Here is a 26448-nt window from a genome sequence, read left to right as displayed (position 1 = left end):
TGATGTGACTATTCTCATGGCTACATTAAGTAATAACAAATGGAAGTAAAATTCGTCAGATAGAATTCCGAACGAAATAATTGGTGCTGCATATAAACGGAAATGTTTTAACTCAGTTGCTTTAAATTTAGAGAATTTTGCGAGAGATCTAGGGCGACGAGCAAATTCGTTTGGACAAAACTTGTTTAACTCTTCATATCGTGAAGACATTTCATTAAGCGCTGAGCTAGGTAGTTTCGCTGCATATCCAAATTTGCCATCATACCACGCACTTAATAGCCTTGAAGCAACACCAGCGTATACCAGATGCATAATTTCAAAAGGCACCCTTGTGACAATCGGTATTCCAAGATCCTGTAATGGACTTTTTCCTTTTTGATGGTCCTCATTCAAACAAGATATATATTGTTCATTTGTTCGCTTTTCGTGATTGATGCCCAAGTAAACCATTCGATTCTCATGTCGGAAACCATTAACTTTGCATTTAGAGCACGGATTACCGGAATTGTGTCCATAATGATTTAAAACTAAAGCTCTTGCCGGAGCGTCTGCAACAAAATTTTTAAACACTATAGAAATACGACGATTACGTATTAGTATTCCTCCTAGTCTATTAGCTGATTTCACCTCATCAACAAGATTTTCAAAAAACTTATGTACATCGCAAGGTTTCTCAAGTCCTTTATACACACCTATAATCACCGGTTTGAAATAAGGAATATTAATGACCCTATATTGTAAAGGCCAATATTGCATAGGATTGTTTCTACTCAATGATAAACCGTCAGTGCTCAGTTCTATTTCTAGAACAGGCGGAATTTCATCTGCATCGTAAAACGAAAGGTGCTTTTCTAACGGTTTTACAAAACTAATATGCCAATATACACCTGAGCCAATTGGTACAAAGTTAATGCGATCACGACTTGTTTGTAAAAAATTTCTGCTATCTTTTGGCAAATTTTGAAAACATTTATGCATACAAAGTACTTTTAAAATTGCTGTAGTCTGAACATGATTTATATTCATGTCCAGGCAGCATTGTCGTAAACAGTTTTGAAAACAATCTATTTCGACATTTTGGGGTTGCAAACCCTTGTTCGCAACCTTTTGCGAATCTTCGTGTACTATTTCTTCTACTACATCATCATGAGCACTTGGCGTTTGTGATGGAAAGTCCAAAGACGTTTCTTCAGTTTCACTACTTCTCAAATTCTGTTCACATGAATAAGTTAAAGAATTATTACTTCTATTTTGGTCTTTTAAGTGTGTTTTACCCGCAGAAAGATGAAATGCTCTACGAAGGCGTAAACGATTATATTGTTGACGACTTGATAAATTCTTAAAAGCTTTGCGAGTCGTCCAATTCATGTTTTCTTTGATTTCAATTGAGACTTACTTGCCCATTCAATTTCACTCAAGTGCAGTACTGCACACGGAGAAAAAGTTACGGTTGCTACAACAGAATAATGCTGTTAATTTTCGCCCATCCATACAAAAGGGTTATGGAAACCATAGTACTCTGGAAGTGACCTATGGTTTCCATATGGTTGCCCTAACCTTAGTGAGGGTAGCTACTATATGGATGTTGCAACCATAATATATGGATGTTACAACCATAATGAACAAATATTCACCCGACAAAAAAAAATTATTTATTTCAAAATTTTATTACTATTTTTTAACTAAATTTGTTTCTTAAGATGCAGTCTATGATTATAAATATTTTCTCGTATTTAAAAACACATATAAAAACACACTTACCTTGGTGGGATTCGAACTCGGGACCTCTGGATCGTGAGTCAACTGCCTTACGTGGTAGACCACTTCTTAATTTAATGTTAGTGTTATATATAGTCTACATATGTCAACCAGCGCAAATATATAATTTTTCAAAAATCATCTTAAGAAACAAATTTAGTTTAAAAAGAGTAATAAAATTTTGAATTAGATATATGATATAATATTTCTTATAATGTCGGGTGAATGTCAGAAACCAGTGTCGGCTCATTACGAAATTTTGTGTTCGTAAATATATTTATGAAAAAAGTATATTTATAAAGGCCTATCTACATAAGACGCAGAACGCGAGTCGCAAGACACACGCACAGTCTACATGTCAATCTAACCTCTATACACAAAGAGAGAGTAGATAGGCCTTAAAGTTAAAATATCCTTATCAAATCCACTTTATTCTATGCAGAAATTCTTTTGCGCGCGCAATGGAACTAAACTCTCAATCATACAGTGATTCAGTGCTGTACCGTGCAGCTATATCTTATGGATCTCTCAACCATAATAGTTGTGCTGCAGACCACATAAGAGCGATAGCAATAATCCTTTGGTTGAGGCAACCATATACGAGGGTATTATAACCGAATGTTACGTATCGTAAGAACTACTGTTATGACAACTGTATAAATGGGCATATCTTAACAGCTACATTCAATGTAATATCAATTTAACTTGAATTCACATACATTTCTCTTTTAATCATAGAGAACATTGTTGTAACAACCGTAACAATTTTCTCCGTGTGAAATAAAAAAGAAATTAAGATTAAGTAAAAAACATAATAAAGCAAAGTCCAATCACTGACATAATAAAAATTCGAATAGGATAAGCTACTATTTTATTTAACAATGTATAAATAAGTTAATGTTTATCAATGAACGAAAAATCTTAACGTTATAGTTCTTCAAAATAACAAAAAAAAACATCTGATTACTAATGACTTAAGGAGGTGCCAAAGTGCACATTTTAAGCTGAATTTCAAATTGAATATCTACAGTTCATAAAACAGTGGTAAAACAAAACACGTATATTAATCATTTTTAATTATTTATAAATTTTCAAGAATCTGAAATTAAAAATTAGAAAATATCAATATTTCTTTTTAACTGAGGTACTGCAGGTAAGTGTTATTTGTGTAATCATTCATTATCTTCCTTAAATAAATATTTGATAACAAAAATTCCTCAAAACAAAATCGCAAAAACAGCGCCAAGTTTTTTACAAGAAAAATTTATTTATTTTATTTTAATTAAATATTTTTATTTTATAATGTTACCTCTTTAATTCTTTGTGATTAAAATAATTCTTTGTAATATTATAATTTTATCAAGGAGAATTAAAACTACTACCACTTGGGTTGATAGAAAGACTCTCAGGAATACAAAGATACATACCACTTGGGCTGAGTTAGGTAACACAATTTTGTTTTATTTTTTAAAAGTAGTTGCACAACAATTATTTTTTAAAGTATATATATTCTCTTTGCAATTGGCGCAATTTAAAGATTTCACATCTTTTTTTGAAATACGTATCACTTAGGTTGAATTAGGTAACGCAATTTTGTGAATTATTTTGTTAGGAAGAAATAAAGCTACTACCATTTAAGATTTTTAGATTTACAACATACATTGCGCGTGTACTTGGCGCCTTTTTTTACCTTTTTTTGAAAATTGAATTTACGAGACATTGAATTTCCAATGACGTTGAAACAGATTAAACAATTTGAACGACTTAACGACGTGTCGATCAATGTGTATACCATTGAGAGACAGAAGGCGTCAAACGTTCTTCCAATACGGCTTACCGACCGGAAGAGTGATAAACACGTGAATCTGCTGTACGTGCAGGACCCGCGAGCGACAACGTGGGACATTTTGCGTGCATCTATCCCGCCTCGGAAGCTCGCAAATTAATAAGAATGGACACACAAAGTACTTTTGCGATCGGTGAATACCTATATACTTCTTTTAATAATATAATTTTAATTATAAAGATTCTCATTTTATCCCAGTAATTTTCCACAATTTATCGGGCTATGATGCGCATTTTGTTATCACGGAGACAGCTGCCGCGTTCGAAAGCTCGATCAATGTTCTACCGATAACAAAGGAAAAGTACATCTAATTCACAAAGCACGTGAAAGATACAGCCAAAAGATCAGATTCGCGAAGCGATATAAAATTTAGATTTATCGATTTGTACAAATTTCTTAGCACGAGTCTCGCAAAATTGGCATCCTTTCTCGATAAGAATAAATTAAAAATTATACGTTTAAAATTTTCCGCGTTATCCGACCACGATTTCAAATTATTGACGCAAAAAGGTGTCTTTCCATACGAATACGTGGATTGCGTCGAAAAGTTGGAGGACTTGTGTTTACCGCCGCGCGATTCATTTTACAGTTCCTTAACCGGTGACACCGTATTCGAGAGCGATTACGCGCACGCCGCGAACGTTTGGCAGTGATTCTCCGTTCGGACCCTAAGCGAATACAGCGATCTATACTTCAAAACCGATGTCTTGCTGTTGGCCGACGTTTTTGACTATTTCCGCGACAATTGTATTGCGAGTTATGGATTTGAACCCGCGTACTACTATACTTTACCAGGCTTTACGTGGGACATGTTGAAACATACCCGTGTCAATTTCGAACTGCCCACCGACATTGACATGGTCATGTTTATCAAACGCGGTATTCGCGGTGGCCTGAGTCAATGTTCAAACAGATACGCGCGGGCCAACAACAAGTACATACATGCAGTCGTACGATCCATCGAAACCGTCGTCGTACTTGATATATTTTGATGTAAACAACTTGTACGGTTGGACGATGTGTCAGCCACTGCCCTACGCAGATTTTCGATGGGTCGAAGACGTTTCGAATTTTGACTTTAGCGCGATCGCTTCGGATTCGCCCACAGGTTATATTTTCGAGGTCGATCTAGAGTATCCGCAGAATACGACGCGCACGCTGACCTACCGTTTTGTCCGACGAGCGATAAACCGCCAGGCAAACGGCAGGAAAAACTTCTCGCCACGCTGTACGATAAGAAGCGTTATGTCATCCATTATCGTAAACTGCAGCAGTGCACGCGCACGGCCTTCGCGTCACGAAAATACATCGCGTATTGCAATTCGCTCAATCTGCGTGGCTCCGCGCTTACATCGAATTCAATACAAAATTTAGAACACTGGCCAAATATGAGTTTGAGAAAAATTTATATAAATTGTTGAATAATGCGGTTTTCGCGAAAACGATGGAAAATGTTCGCAATCACGTCGACGTAAAATTACTGACAAAGTGAGACGGACGATAGGGCGCGGAGGCAATGATTGCGCGAACAAATTTCCACAGCAAGAGCGTGTTTTCGGAAAATCTGGTAGCCGTTAAACTGCGCAAACTCGAGGTGAAATTCGACAAACCGATCTACGTCGGCATGTGCATCCTCGACATGTCGAAGGTGTGCCTATACGAATTTCACCACGAGTACATGTCTCCCCTGTACCGCGACATGTGTAGATATATACACCGACACGGTCAGTCTGATTTATCATATCGAGTGCGACGATGCGTACGAGAACATGAAACGTGATATAGCCAGGTTCGACACAAGTGATTACGCGGTAGATAGCGCGTACGGTATACCGCTTGCGAACAATGTGACGTGACAATGTCGCGTCCACCGGCCAGACGGTAGCTCGGCCGAGGGTAGGGTCGGGGATGGCGCCTCGACTCGAGTAGGGAAGGCGCCTCTACTCGAGTAGATAGCGCTAATTGCGTTAACTAATTGTGGGCCAGATTTCGTAGAAATGACAGGTGGTGCCGAAGCGTGGAATTGACGACGAGATATGTAACGACTGAGGGACGCTTGAGGGACGCTGGACAGAGCGGTTGACCGGCGGGCGGGTCACGCGGGCCCACCGTCGCCAAAACGCATGGAATGTCTCTCACAGCACATCCCTGGCCCCATCGCAGCATAGTGGAGGGGTACGTCACCACTACCGCGAAGCGAGTGGACGCCCCGGATGCCTTACCCCGGTGGCACTGAGGGCGCCGAGCAGCATAGCTACGGCCTGACCAGCCTGGCTAACACTGAGATGGGCCCGTACCCTATGACAGCTAATTGAAATTGCCGCGGGCAGGCAGCGGATGCGAGCGACGCCGCGAACAGGGTGGCCCGCGCGACAGATCGACGGGGCGGAAAACTGCGAGCTTGAAGGCGCATGCGCGGAGGCCAGCGTAGTCCCGCCGGGCCGGCCGCTCGTCACTGTCGAACCAGCCGCAGCCGAGGAGCCACCCCCTGTGCGAGTGCCGGTTAGGTTATTAGGTACTTAAGTTACCTTAGCATTTTGATAGAACGTGTGGTCGTGGGCGGCCGAGATAGAGCCCGGAAAGTATTACAAACCCTTTCTCGGAAGCTCAGATGCGGCCGGCTCAATTCGCGTCTATTGTATCGTATTACGTGTTTGTGAACAGAGGCGTACCGCGAACAGTGCGTATCGTGGAATATCGTGTACGTTGTTGCGAACGATTCGGGATAAGTGTTAATGCGTGTCGTAAGGGGAGGTGTCACGGACCGTGCGTTTCGAGAGAGATTCGTATATTCGGGGAGAATCTCGCAGATATTTTGCGCCGTCGTTTGTGCGGGCAAGTATCGTCGCGCTCGCTCGGCAGGAGTTTCGAGGACGCACGGTCGAGATATTGGGAATGGCTAAACTGCGATACGCTATCTGGTGGCGAAAACAGAACTAAAAAGAGTAGGTCGCCGGCTGCCACATAAATAAATCGACTTAAAAACTATTAGACCGAACTTGTATTAAAACCATATAAAATAGGGGTACAATTTTCCGGGGAATGCTATAGAGTGTATAGTTTATCGTTATCTCTTTTCTGGAAACCGATTTTTTTAATTTTTTTGCTCGTAAAAATTAGAAAAATTAAAAAAATCGGTTTCCAGAAATCGGTAACGAAAAACTACACACTCTATAGCACTTTCTGGAAAATTCTACCCCTATTTTATATACTTTTGATAAAAATTTGGTCCAATAGTTTTTAAGTTAAAAACGGCCAAACATACACCACCCGTAAGAATTTATATAATAGTATAGATAATAGTATAGAAGAGTAGGTCGCCGGCTGCCACATAAATAAATCGAATTGCGGCATGAAGGCGTCGAATTGGTAAAATTGCATATTTCACTTATGGGCAGTCTCATTTTAATTACTGAAATCTATGTATATAAAGGAAAATGTCCTGACTGACTGACTGACTCATCAACGCCCAGCCCAAACCCCTGAATCGAATTTTTATCAAAAGTATATGAAATAGGGGTAGAATTTTCCGGAGAGTGCCACTATGTGTATAGTTTTTTGTTACCGATTTTCTGGAAACCAATTTTTTTAATTTTTCCAATTTTTCAATTAAAAGAATTAGAAAAACCGGTTTCCAGAAAATCGGTAACAAAAAACTATACACATAGTGGCACTCCCCGGAAAATTTTACCCCTATTTCATATACTTTTGGTAAAAATTCGGTTCAGGGAATAAGCACATACGTCGTATTGTAGAGTGACAAGTGACCTACTCTCTCCGGCCATTTTGCCTTGTGACGTCACGACCGCCAATCCCAATTGCGTTACACTTGTTGTGTATGGAAATGTCGCGATGGAATGTTAAGAGTCGTGGACGTTAGTGTCGTATCGCGAATATTTCGTGTCGCTTATTGTGAGTATTGAGTATTAGAGTCGTATTGTATTATTGTGAATATTAGAGTCGTATCGCAGATAAGAGTCCCGCGGACGATATACCCGTATCGCGGATATCTTATGTTGTATTTCCCTTGAGATTCGCGGTGAGAAGGCGTTGCGTTGGGCCTGCGGAGACGAGTCTCATGTTACTTGAAATACATTATTATTATTTTTATTATCTCCTGTGTGTTGATTACGCTACGCTCCCTCCTCACCCTCCTCGACAAAAAGACGTAACCGGCACCCTGAGTTAGCGTTCACGCGAGATGTACATGTGCGTGAGCCAGGAATCGAGTTGTTGAAATGTGGTGGCGTAATCGCACCTGGCGCCCATTTGGAGTGATTCGTCAAAAATATAATATTGCGGGTATCGGCGAGCTACTGTCTTCGGGCAGGTAATTTGCGGCAGCGCCCCTTCGGCTAGCAAGACCGAAGGAAATCGGGTCGCAATAAGAAGGTGCCGGGCTTAATGAAAGATGAAAACAATGGTGCGATCATGACGGAATTTGTCGGGCTCAGATCGAAGATGTACGCCTTGCGAGTCAATGGTAAAAAAGACACTAAAAAAGCGAAGTGTTAAAAACAACGTCATCGCGCGTACCATTACGTTCGACGACTACACGCGGTGTTTGAACGATGAGATTGAAATGACTCGACCACAGTCATGCATAAGATCGAAATTGCACAAAGTGTACACTATTCGCGAGACGAAAATCGCTTTGAGTCCGTACGACGATAAGCAATATATTGTAGGGTATTCGACCGATACGTTACCATGGAGACATTATCGAATACCTTTATATGATAAGGAACAGTGAAGATTCATGTATGCAATGTATGTGATATAATGTATGCAATGTATGCAATATATGTAATATAATTTGTGTATGTATGTATGTATGTATGTATGTATGTATATATGTATGTATGTATGTATATATGTATGTATGTATGTATGTAATGTAACGTATGTATAATGGAAGGAATATTAATCACGCATATTTTGTACTTTATATTTCAAATACTTTTTTATTATATATATATTTATAATGCATATTTTATATTTAATATTTCAAACACTTTACATGTATATTTTTTATGTTAAGAATAAAATATGGTTTGCACGAATTAAATAACATTGTCCTTGTGTATCCAAGAGTTGTGCGATCCATCGAATCCCAGCCATTTCACGTAAACCTCGTCGCCCCTCCTGCGCAGTATTTTCTCCACGAGATAGACGTCCGGATAAGTCGCGCGATGCAACTCGTGCTCGTAGAACGCTCCAGCGACGGAATTTCCACAATAGTTCTCGAGTAGGTAGGTTACGGGATTGGTACGCTGCACTCTAACGATCTTAAACACCTCGGTGGTCCAATTCGGCGTGTAACCTTTTTCGAAAATTGTCTTGTATTTGCTGACGCGTACCGAGTCACCCGCTTTGAACTTTGCCGGGCCCGCGATCTTTATCGCGCTGTACACCGTAGCCAAAAGTCTTTCGGCGACCGCGAGGGTAACCTCGACGTGTCGTATGCCGACCATTCGATGCTTGCGCGCGTTGTAATCCGATACGAGTCGCGATAACGCGTCGACCCACTTGTAATTTCCGCTGAGCGTAAACATTTTCCACATGTCGTTCTTTAACGTGCGATTGAATCGCTCGACGACCGACGCTTTCATCACCGAATACGTGAAATAATGATTAATGTCGTGTTTTTTCACGAGACGTTGCACGTCGGTATTGTAAAATTCCTTCCCCATATCGGTTTGTAGGTTACTATAACACCTCCCGCTATCTCAAATTATCTCAGCGATAGCGTCAGCTGTCTCGCTGCCGCCTTTACCCTTGAGCGGCACGGCCCACGCGTGCTTGCTTAACACATTGATGACGGTGAGTATGTATTGGTAGCCTCCGTTGAAACGCGAGTACGGACGCATCTCGACGATATCAGCTTGCCACAGGTCGTCGTACCCTCGCACTATGACGTGTCTGCGAGGAAAATTTCTTCTCGCCGGTGCGTGCAATTCGTCCACCAACCGTCGCTTTTCGATATTTTTATAATGTATATGCGTATGTATGTATGTAAGTAGGTAAGCTATGGTGATAAGAGGGGCAAGGGGCGGGGGTACCGCGGGCAAAAGGGGCGGGGGGTACCGCGTTTTCGGGAGCCGCGAGGGAGGCGGTGGGGGGTACCGCGGTTTCGGCGTCGCGGGGGAGAGGGAGGGGGGTACCGCGTTTTTCCGGCGCTGCGGGGAAGGGGGTCCGCGTTTTCGGGGGTCCCGGGGAAAGGGGAGGGGGGTACCACGGTTCGGGCGCCGCGGTAGAGGGGGAAAGGGGTACCGCGTTTTCGGGTGTCGCGGGGGAAGAGAAGGGGGGTATCTGTGACGTCCTGGGTGATGCGAGGTGGCTCGAACCGGCAGAACGTCTCCGTCGAAATCAATTTTTATGGGTTCTTCTTGCAGTTAAGGAGGTAACCCCCAGGATAATTAGCTGTTGGTCGGCGATGTAGATTATGGCTCCTTGGATCCGTCGAAGGTAGGTAATTCAATAATCTTTAGCTTCCTTTTGATATAAAAGAGTATGATATTTATTGTAGAACTTTTACGATACAAGTGGTTTATATGGGAGGATGGAACAAGTATAAGATATGCGACCTTTCCTGGCTCGTTCCACACTCTCCGTCGAGAGGGTAAAAGATTCCGCTTTTATACAATTTTGGAAACGGTAGTGGGAGGTGACCGCACCTCGTTACAATGAGTCATAAGGCGTTGTCTAGCGGATGTGAGTCTACTTCTAGTGGTGTGGCTCGACATGTCCATATATGGTCTACGCGAGGACTAGATTCACTCGAATGAGTCATACAGGTGACTCGTCTGAATTCTATTTTTATTCTCTAGTCTAACAGCGATTTGTATTGAGAGCGATACCTTCTTTCATTATAAAATTTCAATATGACTTTTATCATAAAGAAAAATAAGAAATCATTAATATTTTAATTTTAAAATGTGCAAATATATGTTGAATATTATTTAAGTTTCTTCAGACATACTTTACATACAGTAGAATAATTCAATAGTACAATTAAAGTCATTATTAGTATGTCTAAAGTATAAAAGATATTGCTCTCTTCGTTTAACAGTTACTATAGTATATCTGACTCTCTCTTTCTCTCTTTCAGATCGTACAATACTCGCATCTCGCTCGGATTCGTGTTCCCTATGCTACGCATAATACAATTTTATCTTTCTCAGGTTCGTGAGTAACGCTTCGGCGCTTGACGCTCAAGATTTATATTACTTGTAGTAAGTATATATATATACCTATATGTATTTTGTTAATATTAATAATGTTGATAAAAGTGATTTTAGCAGTGGTAATAATGATTCTGATATCATGTTAATAATGTATCGTGCAGGTAGGAATGGTTAGCATTCTCATTAGTACAGGAAATCAATGAAATTAAATTGTTTATATATAATAAGATTTTTATTATTTTTATATTTCGCGAATGGTTGGGAATTTGATGGGAGTGTATAGGAAACATATTGTAGGACTTTCACTAAAGTATAATATAGCATTGGAAATTTTCATCATTAATACATGTATTTGTTAATAACAAATTATTAATTAAATAAATGGGTACTTTTTAATTTGCGTATTAATATTGTTATTGTACACGTTCCAGTAAGAACGTAAAATCGTACTGGTTATTAAGAAAACTCAACTAGTGTAATTCGTTTGAAAAGTAACCTTTCGATATATTGATTGAATACAATTTTTAGAACTTTGAGAGTATAACGCGGTATTAATATAAATCACATATAAATGAAATACATAGTTTAAGTATCAGGAAACTCAATCATTAATAGTCCGTTCACTTTAATAAATATACATTTTTGCTGGAGATATTTCTTTTATAAATTTTAATATAATAAATGCGCAAGACCAATCGATTTCACTTAAATAAATTAGAAACACTGAGAATCATTAAATATTTTTAACGCATAAGAGAAAAACCTTGAAGAACAAATTATATTTGTGAAAGGACCATTAATGCAAAACATTTCAAAATAGAACATAATACAAGTATAAATTCAAAATCTAATTAATATATATAGAAGAAATGGAATAATGCATGAATTAATTTGGTATCCTACTAATGAAGAAAATAGATTTCTGAGAAATCAATATTAAATAAAATAAGTGGTTCTTAACCAATAAATATACCCTTTTTTCCTTTTGTAATTCAATGCATTAATCCATAATAAACATGACACATATTCATATAGATATCATCAATCGTGCATAACATGGTTTAACCATTGGATAATGTTTCTGAAATAATTATTCGTTTCGAAATGAACTTAGAGATATTCAACTTACGATAAAGAAAGAATATACTATTGAATTGCAATAGAATACATTAAACAACGTGAACATGTACTATTTTACGAAATATTAACCTTACAGTTTCGATGAGTTAATTCTCAATTAATATCTTAACGAATCTTTACAATCTTTATACAACATAAGTATTTTTACAATGAAAAGAAGCGAATATACTAAATACGCGTGGTTGCAACCAAATCCTTTTTATACTTGATTACACAAGTGAGATGAGAAGGATTTCCCTTATCTTAAACAGTGGCCACCGATTGATATATAATATTGGATTGAATGCCTTGCCGAAACGCAAGAATGGTTGTAATACATCCCAAATCCAATAAGAAAGAAAGCTCTCGAATGTTCTGTGCGAGCTTTCACTTTACGTGAAAGCTGATTCCAAAGAGGAGGAATACCGCCCTTACAAATAACGAGAGTTACCTGTGCGTGCTTTCACTTTACGTGAAAGTGACTCCAACGAGGAGGAATACCACCCTTCCGAATAACGAGTTACCTGTGCGTGCTTTCACTTTACGTGAAAGTGACTCCAAAGAGGAGGAATACTGCCCTTCGTGTGAAAACTCGGAAGTGTATTTCCATCGAATGTATTTTCCAATCGTCCTGCCTTCTTTAGTAATGGCGGATGCCTTTTCCTTATATATGGCAATGGCCGATATTTTTCCAGTGTCGGTAGTCGCCTTTCCTTACGTCGTGCTGCAGTATTTAATGTATTCGTCGTTGTCATTACGATTGAGTATGACTTGAAACGATTGATTTAACAATTCAATATCCTTTTTACAAAGAATAGTAGAAACGGGTAAAATACACGACACGACTCGATACGCGCGACTTTTGTGGACGAAAGATGTGGATATAATTGATTGTGAACGGAAGATATTGATACAATGACGATCGTTGCTACGCAAGCTCGATACTTCCGTAACGAACGCGGAAGTCAGGTATCGCAGCGCCATACGGACGCGGAAACCAAGTATTGCAGCGCCTTTGCGTGCGAAACATACGCACTACCAATGTCACTAGACCCATGTATTCGTCTTTATAGAGTGTTTACGTAGAGTGTTTACGGAATCAGTTGCTTACTGGCGAATACCATAGATGGCAACACGTCATTTTTCATTCGTCGATAAATCGCTGTTTTCAACAGTTATGTTCTCTTTATTTAAGAAGTTTTGAATTTCTAATATCATCTTGTTTATGAGCATTCTTTATTTTATTGTTATAAATATTTCGTAAATAAACAATTGCAGAAATAAAAGTTATCATCATTTTTCGTACGTGTACTAATGCAGAGTTTACGTGCGCGGTCAAAATTCGTATTTACCGAAACGGGTTTTTAAAATTATGCAAGCAGTTCGATTCGAACTATACTATAGTAACTGTTAGACGAAGAGAGCAATATCTTTTATACTTTAGACATACTAATAATGACTTTAATTGTACTATTGAATTATTCTACTGTATGTAAAGTATGTCTGAAGAAACTTAAATAATATTCAACAATATATTTGCACATTTTAAAATTAAAATATTAAAGATTTCTTATTTTCCTTTATGATAAAAGTCATATTGAAATTTTATAATGAAAGAAGGTATCGCTCTCAATACAAATCGCTGTTAGACTAGAGAATAAAAATAGAATTCAGACGAGTCACCTGTATGACTCATTCGAGTGAATCTAGTCCTCGCGTAGACCATATATGGCCATGTCGAAGCAGAGCGCAACGCATGACCATATAAGGTAATGAATTTCAAGACACCACCCTATGACTCATTGCTAGCAAGCGAGCCACACCACTAGAAGTAGACTCACATCCGCTAGACAACGCCTTATGACTTATTGTAACGAGGTGCGGTCACCTCCCACTACCGTTTCCAAAATTGTATAAAAGCGGAATCTTTCACCCTCTCGACGGAGAGTGTGGAAAGGTCGCATATCTTATACTTGTTCCATCCTCCCATATAAACCACTTGTATCGTAAAAGTTCTACAATAAATATCATACTCTTTTATATCAAAAGGAAGATAAAGATTATTGAATTACCTACCTTCGACGGATCCAAGGAGCCATAATCTACATCGCCGACCAACAGCTAATTATCCTGGGGTTTTACCTCCTTAACTGCAAAAAGAACCCATAAAAATTGATTTCGACGGAGACGTTCTGTCGGATCGAGCCACCTCGCATCACCCAGGACGTCACAAGTCCTAAAAATTCTTGTTACTATAAGTAAAAAAGATGCAACCTGCGTTTTATTTATATGTATATTTTATTATGATCCATTTACTTATATATTACTTACAAATATACAAAATAAATATATTTGCATATTAGACAGTCTTCGATATTGGCTAACCAATGAAAAGGGTTATGACGAGGTAGCCATTGAATTCGAATTGCAACAAGTTGGCACGCACATAAGCCATAAAATATACGAATTAAATAGAATATGTGGTAATAAAAAGGCAGCGTATGATTATCCAGACGTAACAGAAGGTAATACATACCAAATTCTTATGAAATAATTTAATAATGTTAATATTTTACTTATATTTTTAATTATCAGTAGGTGTTACTGACTGTAGCGTTGCCATCAACTACTGTGAAATTGACCTATTGGCAGATAAAGATGGCGATCACGAACAATTGGATATGGCAGAAAAAGACCGCGATCGCGATTCTTTGAACAGAAGCGAAAATGAAGCCAATTCGGAAACTGCAATAAACGATGAAAACGCGGAGGAATCTTTTAAAAATAGTGGAGAAAAGGAACACACACTGTAAATTTTCAAAAAAAAATATAATTTAGAATTATATTGTAGAAAACTATAATGAATTATTATCAATCCAACCAATATCAAAGCTAATTCTTGTTGAGATTTTGATGTAATGAATATAACTTCCGTATAATATTTGTGTTTGTCATTGCACAAACATGTTAGATCATATTAGCAATCAGATTCTCGCTGTGACGACTTTCTAGGCGCAGCCTCTAATATTAACCAGACATCTCAATTATAATGCTATATTTAATTTGGACTAAAATTAACGTATTATTTACGCGATAGAGACTAATCTGTATTTTTGTATGTGCTTTTTCAGGTTAACCGGAAATCAAGACTGCACACATGCTGGAAAGCTGTGAAAGTTAAAAATACGAAACAAACTACAAGGATATATCATTTTCAATTGGATAATCTGTCTTATTATATCAATTTTTCGATCCTGCCTCGACGCCTCGTCCCGTGATATACTTCTTGATAACTATAATTATTATACGTTAATATATAATATATGTATTATATATATATATATATATTATTATATATGTTAATATCCGTAAGTAACAATTTCTTAACCATATTCGATTTAATGTCCATCATAAATAAAAAAAAATTTTCCATAATTTTAATTTTATTTATACTTTCTACATTTCTATTTATTTATATCTTTCTTCGTTCCTTGATTGCTTTCATGACTATACAAAATACCCTTAATCTACAAATACCACCCTGCTAGTTCCATATGACAATTCATATCTAAATGAAATTTGCTTCCATGTGTGTCGTATCTTTATAAAGCTATATCTATTACTGAAATAGTGTACATCTTTAAAATGCTCGAATTAAAAATATCTTTTTTCTTACAAAATAATAGATCCCATTATCTTTATAAACATTTATTTTATATTTAGTTAAAATAAGTAATTTTGGATTGAGAATGAGAAGAATATATCGAAAAAATACATAAGAAACGAATGTAGTCACACGACAAGGTGATAGATTCGTAAACTATTTACGGAGCAACAAGTTAAATCCCATACAGCACAGAAGTTGCAGTTCCATTGCTGCAATATTGCAACGTTGCTGCAATGTTGGGCAACATTGCTGCAAATTCTGTGCTGTATGGGATATATTGGAAAATAAAGAAATTTCGCATAGAAAACGATAGGAATACATTGGACAGACAGATAGAATACGATAATAGCACATGATAGGATCGCGTACTATTTTTCGTTCAGTAAGTAATTATATAGTAAACGAAAGAAATTTTAGATAGAGAACGATAGCATTACATTGGAAAAACAGATAGAAAATGATAGTGTAGCGGTTCATGATTCGACGTGATAGATTCGTATATGATTTTTTAACCAGTATATTTTTGTATTGAAACCGAAAGGAATTTTTGATACAGAACGATAAGTACGGCATTAGCAGGATATATAGAAAACGATAGTGTTGACTCACGATAGAATGTGATAGAATGGCGTACTGTATTTTTCGTTCTATTAGTAATTATATAGAAAACGAAAGATATTTTGGATAGAGAACGATAGCATTAAATTGGAAAAACAGATAGAAAATGATAATGTAGGCTCATGATTCGACGTAATAGACTGGTAGATGATTTTATAATCAGTATATTTCTGTATTAAAACCGAAAGGAATTTTTGATACAGAACGATAAGTACGCCATTAGCAGGATAGATAGAAAACGATAGTGTTGACTCACGATAGAATGTGATAGAATGGCGTACTACATTTTTCGTTCTATTAGTAATTATATAGTAAACGAAAGAAATTTTGGATAGAGAACGATAGCATTACATTGGAAAAACAGATAAAAAATGATAGTGTAGGTTCATGATTCGACGTGATAGATTTGTATATGATTTTTTAATCAGTATATTTCTGTATTGAAACCGAAAGGAATTTTTGATACAGAACGATAAGTACGGCATTAGCAGGATAGAAAACGATAGTGTTGACTTACGATAGAACGTGATAGAATGGCGTACTAGTTTTCGTTCTATTAGTGACTATATAGAAAACGAAAGAAATTTTGGATAGGGAATGATAAAAGTACATTGAAAGTACACAAAAGTTATGATAAAATACGATTGATACTCATTGCATTTGTTTATACCTTATTTTATAGATCCAATATTATGTGAATTGCGGATAGCATTGCATAGAGTTCTATTTAAACGTTATTATAAGATATGATATCTTATAATTTAGAAAATTGTCATAACATATAATATACAATTATGCGTAACAGTCTTATAAGTTTTTATTTGCACAGTATATGAGACTGTTTGAAAGCGCGATGAGACATTGAGGAGAAAAGGGTGAATGTTGCCATCTATGATATTTCATAGAAAGTACTAGCGATTTTGTAAACTCACTTCAGTTGGCGAATCTAGTTCCCTAGAAAAATTGTATAGCGTAAAGCGTTAGAGGCGCGACGTATCGATATTCAATTCATGTAATTGCCGCGTGAAGAAGAAAGCGCGCGTGCATGCACAAGCTTGCGGCCCGGGCAACCGGCGTTATTCGTTTCTTGTTTATCAATAAGTGAAGACATGTTTCTGACTTTCTGCCGTATAATCTGAATTCGGTATTATATTAATGTGAATCGTTCTAACGATAAGTTGTGAAACTCTAAGTAATCGATTGAGAAGTCCGAGAGGATCCGAGGGACTGTAATGAGAAGTACGAGAAGATCCGAGGGACTGTAATTGACGCACGGCAGGACCAGGGCTCGATTTCATTCTCAAACGTGTGAGAGATCGACGCCATTACTCCGTTTCTTGATGATGACGATGACGGCATAAGATTGACGCCATTACTCCGTTTTTCGATGATGACGATATGATATGGATAAACGAAAAGGAAACGACTCTTCTAGAAGTGCTTCCACACACGGTGGACACTAGTAATCAGGTAACTCTTAGATTTCTGATAGAAGCCATCGATCACGACTAAGATAAAGATTGTCGGAAAAGTCTACAATCTACTCGATCTTTGGTTTCAGAAATCTCGAGAGATCTACCGTCTAGTAAAGGACGTTTAAAAGGCTTCCGCGCTCCAGCGAAGCATTTATTGACCGGAACGATAATCGTTCATTTCACTTGAGTACTCAAGATATTTATTTACGGGTTGCAACCATTTTTTTGATTATTCATTCGTGCTATTACATTTTGGCCAAGTAAAGTAAAATATGTAAACTTACGATGCGTTTAATTCTATTCTTTGTGATAGTTGATTTCACATATTTCTCGATACATATTGCGAAGAAATTCATTTGTTTAATCAATACGAATTAATGCGTTAAATGTTTAAGATAAGATGTATATTGCTTCAATTGTTCTGAACAAGATTCGCCATAAAGTTCAACGTTCATTTATTCAGAAATTATATTCAACGGTGTAACACACAATATATTGATTCATGTGAAATACTTTAAATCTTCGTTGCGTTTTCACGAATCGTTGTGAATTAATGCGTTTAATAACGATTATTATTTTGTATTGTATTGTAAGGATACTTTATTTACCCCAAAGGGGCCTTAAAGGGCGTTTTTATGGAACGTTCCCAAACCATTACATCGGCGTTTTGAAGGGACGTACCCAACCCTGTGCAAGCTCACCCATCATCTTCTGAATTTATACAATGCAATGTTATAACAGCTAACCTTTTCAATCTGTTAATCTTTTAACTCTTTTACATCAGAAAGCTAATCCACCGACAGCAAACTCTAATTATATTTGTCGTGAATCTCGTCCGGCTACATCCTCCTCCAACCGCCTCTTTCCTCCTCCCACTTCACCTCCCTTCCGTTTATCCACATTCTTCTATTTGTTAATACCACTGCGTTGCCCCTCATTCTTTCCTCTCTTGCTCTCTCCACCAGCTTATGTCTGTATGCTCTCTCTTCAAGTGTTAGTTCCTCGTCGACACCAATCTCCCATCTTCTCCATATCTCATCACATCTTTCTATCACCTCTTCCTTGTCCTCTTCTTCTTCTAATTCCGTGAAAATTACAATCTTACCATCCACGCCAGTCACCTCCCACGCTTTTCTTATCAGTATATCTCTTCCTGTTACCTTTTCCATTATCGCTTCCAGCATCTCCCTTCTTTCTTTTGGCCCTTCTCCTGCCACTCTCCTCCAGATCAGATTCTTTTTCTTCTTCTCAGAATAACGATTATTATTTAACGCATTATTCACTTATAAAAATTTATGTATAAGATTATTTTGGTTCATTATTAATTATGATATCAGTTTCTTGTCATGTCTAATAGAAAATTGTCATAACATATAATATACAATTATGCGTAACAGTCTTATAAGTTTTTATTTGCACAGTATATGAGACTGTTTGAAAGCGCGATGAGACATTGAGGAGAAAAGAGTGAATGTTGCCATCTATGATATTTCATAGAAAGTACTAGCGATTTTGTAAACTCACTTCAGTTGGCGAATCTAGTTCCCTAGAAAAATTGTATAGCGTAAAGCGTTAGAGGCGCGACGTATCGATATTCAATTCATGTAATTGCCATGTAATAGTATCATGTAATAGTCTTTTCAGTGATTAAATAATTTAAAGATACATTTAATTATATCATATCATATTAATTCTTTCGTTATAATTACCTTGTAATATATTATTATTTTACATTTCAAGTTTCAAATTGAGATCATACAGTCAACCAATGTTTATATTCCTGTCATTGAACGGACTATTACAATGTGAACTATATATTGTTTCTTGATTAATATGATTATTGAATTTTGCCATAATGGTTTATGAATACGATTGAAAATTATTCTGCTATATTCTAAATATATTTTATTTTGTCAACAATTAAAACTCAGTGTTTCCTTCACCGCCATAGCCCACGATCTATACGGGTTGTGTACATTTTTTGGTCCTTCGAGCCGGATACACGGCAATCAGTTAATATAAAGATTTAAAGTGAAAGTAATAAAATACTGGAATACAGTCATATGGTGTGAAGGAAGGCACGAAGTAACATAGAAACAAAACTTTGTACAGTGCAGTTTGCAAAATCGTTTTCTTTCCTCGTGAATTTTTCATACGATTATAATCATGAGGATTGAACATATAATTAGTAAGATAGAGCAGCTTTTAGCGCTCAGTAAATCAATAACTGATTCTTATAATAACTTGGTAAGGATTGGCTTGACTAACATCACCAATCAACGTATTCACAATCGGCTGTCAGACCTCAAAGATGATTGGAATCAGTTCTCTCTAATTCATGATGCTATCTCGATTTCAATCCCTGAACTTTTAATTGAAGAACAAGTAGAAGTTCATAATCATTCTTATTTTGATGAAAATGTATATAATGCCACTAAAGAGGGTTATCTTGAGGCGCTTGGAAAATTTATTTCCCTGCTTGATTTAGATCAGACTTCAGTGACTGGGTCATCATCTACACAAACGATCTCTCTTCCTAGTACCAGTACAAATTTCTTTCCACATACAAAGCTACCTCAAATTGTGATTCCTCATTTCAATGGAGAACCAGAAAAATGGCTTCTTTTCAAAGGACTTTTCGTTTCAGTAGTGATTGATAATTCTCATATACCAGATATTGAAAAATTGCAATATTTAAAAACCCTCTTAAAGGGTTCAGCTTTTCAATTGGTACAGCATACTACGTTGACGGCGGAAAATTTTAAGAAAACTTGGGATTCACTTACAGCCTTTTACGAGAACACTCGGTTACATGTTAACACTACATTACAATCCTTAATGAATCTTAAACGTATGACGAAGGAGTCCGCTAAGGAGATTGAGTTTTTATATTCTAACATAACGCAACTATATCGTACTTTTGAAACTTTGGAGCGTCCAGTCAGTACGTGGGACGATTTCTTAGTCTTCATATGTTCACAAAAATTAGATTCAGAAACTGCCAAATTATGGGAATCTAAATTAGGCTCGTCTAAAACTCCTCCTTTGTGGACTCAATTCAAGGATTTTTTATTTGAACGTATGTCGTCCTTACAATCTTATGAACGGTCTCAAAATGTTAAAATTCTGCAACCAACGAAGCAATCGACAGCGAAAGTAAATCATCAAAGGAATTCGAACGATACTTCTTCCAAATATCAACCCTTCTGTGTCGTATGTAAAGGAAAACATTATGTAGCTGCTTGCCCTCAGTATAATCCTAAGACAGTAGAACAAAAATTAGCCATTGTCAAGAAACATAAACTCTGTTTTAACTGTTTAGGAGCACATCGCGTTTCGACTTGTAGAGTCACTAAAAAATGCCAGAAATGTGGATCAAAGCACCACACTACTATCCATCAATCAAATTACTCTAAAACAAAGGATAAGGAAAATTCGGTTAAAAAAGAATCGTCTCCAAGTAATCCTCAAAATTCCGAATCAAAAGTTTTACATTCTTCTAACAATAAATCGGTAGGATCCTCTATTCTTTTGGCTACAGCTCAGGTAGTCATTGTTTCATCAACTGGACAAACAATGAAAGCAAGAGCATTAATTGATCAAGGGTCTGAAGTATCGATTGTTACTGAAAGGGTTACGCAAATACTCAAATTAACTCGTAGTCACTCATTTACATCCTTAACAGGTATTGGTGCTCAAAAATCACATAAAACTAAAGGCTTAGTTTCTTTCATTATTAAATCACACTTTAAATCAGACTTTGAACTTACGGTAAATGCATACATCCTGCCTAAATTAACGTCTTCTCTTCCTTCGATTAAACACGATAAAGATAAATGGAATCATTTACAAGGTCTTGAACTCGCAGATCCTACATTTTTTAAACCAGGTTCTATTGATTTGATATTAGGAGCCGATCGTTATGGTCAAATAATTGAAGAAGGTATAATTAGGGGAGAAATAGATACTCCTATTGCGCAACTCACAAAACTTGGCTGGATTGTATCAGGCGTTATGAATCATGCGAAATCTGGTAATCTTGTTCAAGGATACCACGTTACAGTGGATAACGAAATTTTTGATTTAGTAAAAAGATTTTGGGAGGTTGAAGAAATTGTAACTTGTAATAAATCATTATCTGTTGATGAACAAGATTGCGAAAATCATTTTATAGCTACGCATTCAAGAGACGTGAACGGGAGATACGTAGTAAAGCTTCCTTTCAAGGAATCGACGGAAAAACTCGGTAATTCTAAATCAAAAGCAATTCGGTTAGCAACGAATTTATTCAATAGACTTTCAAACAATCCGAATTACGCTAAATTATACTCGGGTTTCATTCAAGAGTACGAAGATTTAAACCATATGCAAAGAATTCCAAATAATCAAAACGAACCACAAAGGGTTTATTATTTACCGCATCACGGAGTTTATCGCGAACAAAGCTTAAGTACTAAATTAAGAGTTGTTTTTAATGCCTCCAGCAAAACAACTTCGGGATATTCATTAAATCAATTACTTCACTCAGGAGCAAAATTGCAAAGTAACTTATTTAATGTTCTCATTTGGTTTAGATTGTTCAAGTACGTTTTCTTTGCTGATATCGAAAAAATGTATAGACAAATACGCGTTAATCCTGATGATTGGGATGTACAAAGAATTATTTGGATAGACTATTTAGGTCGACTCATTATTTTCATTTTGCTTACGGTTACCTATGGTTTAAATTGCGCTCCTTTTCTAGTCTTGCGCGCTCTCAAACAGTTAATCATTGATGAGGGAGCTAAATTTCCTTTAGCTATCCCTACCATGGAAAATGGAACATATATTGATGATTTTTTTGGAGGCGAAGATACTCTTGAGAAAGCTTGTAAAATAGCAGACCAGGTAAATCGGCTCTGCATGGCGGGCGGTTTCACATTGAAAAAGTGGATTAGTAACGATCCTTCCGTTCTTAAATTCATTCCTGAACAGAATCGAATTAGTGCATCAACTGTTCAAATTGATGATTCTTCAATTGTTCATGCTCTCAGATTGGCATGGCATCCATCCACAGATCAATTTAATTTCACTTTACGTTTAGATGAACCGAAGACTATTTCTAAACGAACTATCTTGTCAACTATCTCAAAACTGTTCGATCCGCTTGGATTCATATCTCCTATTACCATTGCTGGTAAAATTTTAATACAAGAATTGTGGTCTAGTGGATTGGGGTGGGATGATTCACTCCCTCCTGTACTTATAGATAAATGGTCAGATTTTGTAAAAAGGCTGCAAGATGCTTCAAACTTTACTTTTCCAAGATGGATCGGTTTTAATTCGATTGACTCATTTGAACTCCATGGGTTTTGTGATGCTTCTCAGCAGGCAATAAGTGCAGTAGTATATCTTAGATCTTGTTCTAGCGATGAATCCGTTACCATCACTCTTGTAACTTCCAAAACAAAGGTCGCACCTTTAAAACGACTTACAATACCAAGACTTGAGCTTTTAGGAGCTGTATTGCTCGTTAAATTGGTGAAATCTATCCTTCTTACAATGGGAAAACTTGTACCGATATTCGCATGGATAGATTCGCAAGTAGCTCACACATGGATTACTAATCATCCTTCTCGTTGGAAAGAGTTCGTACATAATAGGGTTTGTTACATACAAGAAACATTGCCACAATGCAAATGGAGATTGGTGCCAGGAGTAGAAAATCCAGCAGATTTAGCAACTAGAGGAATTACTCCTTCTTAACTTACTGAAAGTTCTATATGGTGGAACGGTCCTGAATGGCTTCCTCAACCCAGGGATACATGGCCACAGGTTTCTATTTCGCACATTAATGAAAATCTTGAAGAAAAGGATAGTAAAGTCTGTATTATTGTAACTACGAAACACACTAAGGTGTGGGATCTTCTTTCCCGATATTCAAATCTTACAAAATTATTAAGAATTACAGCTTTGTGTCGTAATTGCAAAGTTAAAACATAATAAGAAGTCAGAATTAAGTTCGTGTCTTACTGTTAGTGAACTAGAAACCGAACGGCAGTTTTGGGTAAAATCAATTCAACATTGTTCATTTTCTTCGGAAATTAAGGTCTTATCGCAAGGACATTCACTGCCTAAGTCAAATACATTATCATTGCTTACTCCGTATATTGATTCTTATGGATTGCTTCGAGTAGGCGGTCGGTTACAACATTCGTTATTGTCAGACACTGCTAAGCATCCTTTCATTCTGCCAAAGGATTCTGTTCTCACTACTCTGGTTATATCTGATGCACATTTTCGTACATTACATGGAGGAACCCAACTCACTTTATCTTTGATTCGTCAAAATTACTGGATTGTGAGAGGTCGAGTCGCGGTAAAATCATTTATTTTAAAGTGTGTAAAATGTACTAGATATCGTCAACAACGAGCTCAACAGCTCATGGGGCAATTACCTGTTGAAAGAGTTACTCCGTCTCGCTCGTTTCTCCATTCTGGGGTAGATTACGCAGGACCTTTCACAATTAAAACATGGAGAGGACGAAATGCTAAAACCTACAAAAGGTATATTTCTCTACTTGTTTGTTTTGCAACCTCAGCAATTCACCTAGAATTGGTTACTGATTACTCTACTGACGCTTTTATCGCCGCATATAGAAGGTTTACAGCTAGAAGGGGAATATGTGCTACATTGACTAGTGATTGCGGTACTAATTTTCAGGGATCTGATAAAGAGCTCAAAAACCTTTTTTCGGCATCGTCAAATGAATGGAAACAGATATCGGCTTGTTTGATAAACGATGGGACTCAATGGAAATTTAATCCTCCTTCCGCTCCTCATTTCGGAGGTAAATGGGAAGTTAAATCGGTGAAATACCATTTAAAAAGAACTATCGGTGACTCTCAACTTACATATGAAGAAATGTCTACCCTACTTACTCAGATTGAAGTTGTGCTTAATTCTCGTCCTTTGTGTCGACTATCAGATGATCCTGAAGACTTATCAGTATTAACTCCTGGACATTTCTTAATAGGGAGCGCTATGTCTACTATACCAGAACCATCTTTATCTCTGATTCAAGTTTCGCATCTTAGTAGATGGAAACTTTTACAACATAAATTACAAAATTTTTGGTCTCACTGGTCCAAAGAATATTTACAACGACAGCTCTCTACTTACAAATGGAATAGGGTTAATCCTTCGATAGCAGAGGGTGCAATCGTTCTTTTAGTTGATGAACGGTATTCTTTTAATTGATGAACCTCCATCTAAGTGGTTACTAGGAAGAGTGATCAAAACGCATTCGGGACCTGATGGTCATATCAGAGTGGTAACGATTAAGACACAAACCTCCGAGTTTAAACGACCAATCACTAAGATATGCCCTCTTCCAGTGAATACTCAGAAACCATAATCATTGTTCGTTAACTTGGGTTAACGAAGGCGGGCGGAATGTTTGAAAGCGCGATGAGACATTGAGGAGAAAAGGGTGAATGTTGCCATCTATGATATTTCATAGAAAGTACTAGCGATTTTGTAAACTCACTTCAGTTGGCGAATCTAGTTCCCTAGAAAAATTGTATAGCGTAAAGCGCTAGAGGCGCGACGTATCGATATTCAATTCATGTAATTGCCGCGTGAAGAAGAAAGCGCGCGTGCATGCACAAGCTTGCGGCCCGGGCAACCGGCGTTATTCGTTTCTTGTTTATCAATAAGTGAAGACATGTTTCTGACTTTCTGCCGTATAATCTGAATTCGGTATTATATTAATGTGAATCGTTCTAACGATAAGTTGTGAAACTCTAAGTAATCGATTGAGAAGTCTGAGAGGATCCGAGGGACTGTAATGAGAAGTACGAGAAGATCCGAGGGACTGTAATTGACGCACGGCAGGACCAGGGCTCGATTTCATTCTCAAACGTGTGAAAGATCGACGCCATTACTCCGTTTCTTGATGATGACGATGACGGCATAAGATTGACGCCATTACTCCGTTTTTCGATGATGACGATATGATATGGATAAACAAAAAGGAAACGACTCTTCTAGAAGTGCTTCCACACACGGTGGACACTAGTAATCAGGTAACTCTTAGATTTCTGATAGAAGCCATCGATCACGACTAAGATAAAGATTGTCGGAAAAGTCTACAATCTACTCGATCTTTGGTTTCAGAAATCTCGAGAGATCTACCGTCCAGTAAAGGACGTTTAAAAGGCTTCCGCGCTCCAGCGAAGCATTTATTGACCGGAACGATAATCGTTCATTTCACTTGAGTACTCAAGATATTTATTTACGGGTTGCAACCATTTTTTTGATTATTCATTCGTGCTATTACATTTTGGCCAAGTAAAGTAAAATATGTAAACTTACGATGCGGTTTAATTCTATTCTTTGTGATAGTTGATTTCACATATTTCTCGATACATATTGCGAAGAAATTCATTTGTTTAATCAATACGAATTAATGCGTCAAATGTTTAAGATAAGATGTATATTGCTTCAATTGTTCTGAACAAGATTCGCCATAAAGTTCAACGTTCATTTATTCAGAAATTATATTCAACGGTGTAACACATTGATTCATGTGAAATACAACGGTGTAACATATTGATTCATGTGAAATACTTTAAATCTTCGTTGCGTTTTCACGAATCGTTGTGAATTAATGCGTTTAATAACGATTATTATTTAACGCATTATTCACTTATAAAAATTTATGTATAAGATTATTTTGGTTCATTATTAATTATGATATCAGTTTCTTGTCATGTCTAATAGTCTTTTCAGTGATT

The 26448-nt window shown here is 37.1% G+C and overlaps 2 long non-coding RNA genes across 3 annotated transcripts in view; both read left to right on the top strand.

Annotated features, from left to right (window-relative positions):
• LOC139823628 (uncharacterized) overlaps positions 1–26448 on the top strand; it is a 310568-nt gene that overhangs the window by 20863 nt on the left and 263257 nt on the right. The window lies entirely within an intron of this gene.
• LOC139823673 (uncharacterized) lies at positions 13868–15287 on the top strand. 2 transcript variants are annotated; one of them, XR_011734840.1, is made up of 4 exons: positions 13868–14201; positions 14274–14435; positions 14506–14719; positions 15042–15287. It is a non-coding gene; the product is annotated as an uncharacterized lncRNA (long non-coding RNA). The 2 variants fall into 2 exon arrangements; XR_011734839.1 differs by having other exon boundaries at positions 13868–14435.

This window comes from Temnothorax longispinosus, unplaced genomic scaffold (assembly GCF_030848805.1).
Source record: "Temnothorax longispinosus isolate EJ_2023e unplaced genomic scaffold, Tlon_JGU_v1 HiC_scaffold_15, whole genome shotgun sequence".
Lineage (NCBI taxonomy): Eukaryota > Metazoa > Arthropoda > Insecta > Hymenoptera > Formicidae > Temnothorax > Temnothorax longispinosus.
The sequence above is the reverse complement of the archived record's forward strand: the minus strand, read 5'-3'. Positions and strand labels throughout refer to the sequence as shown.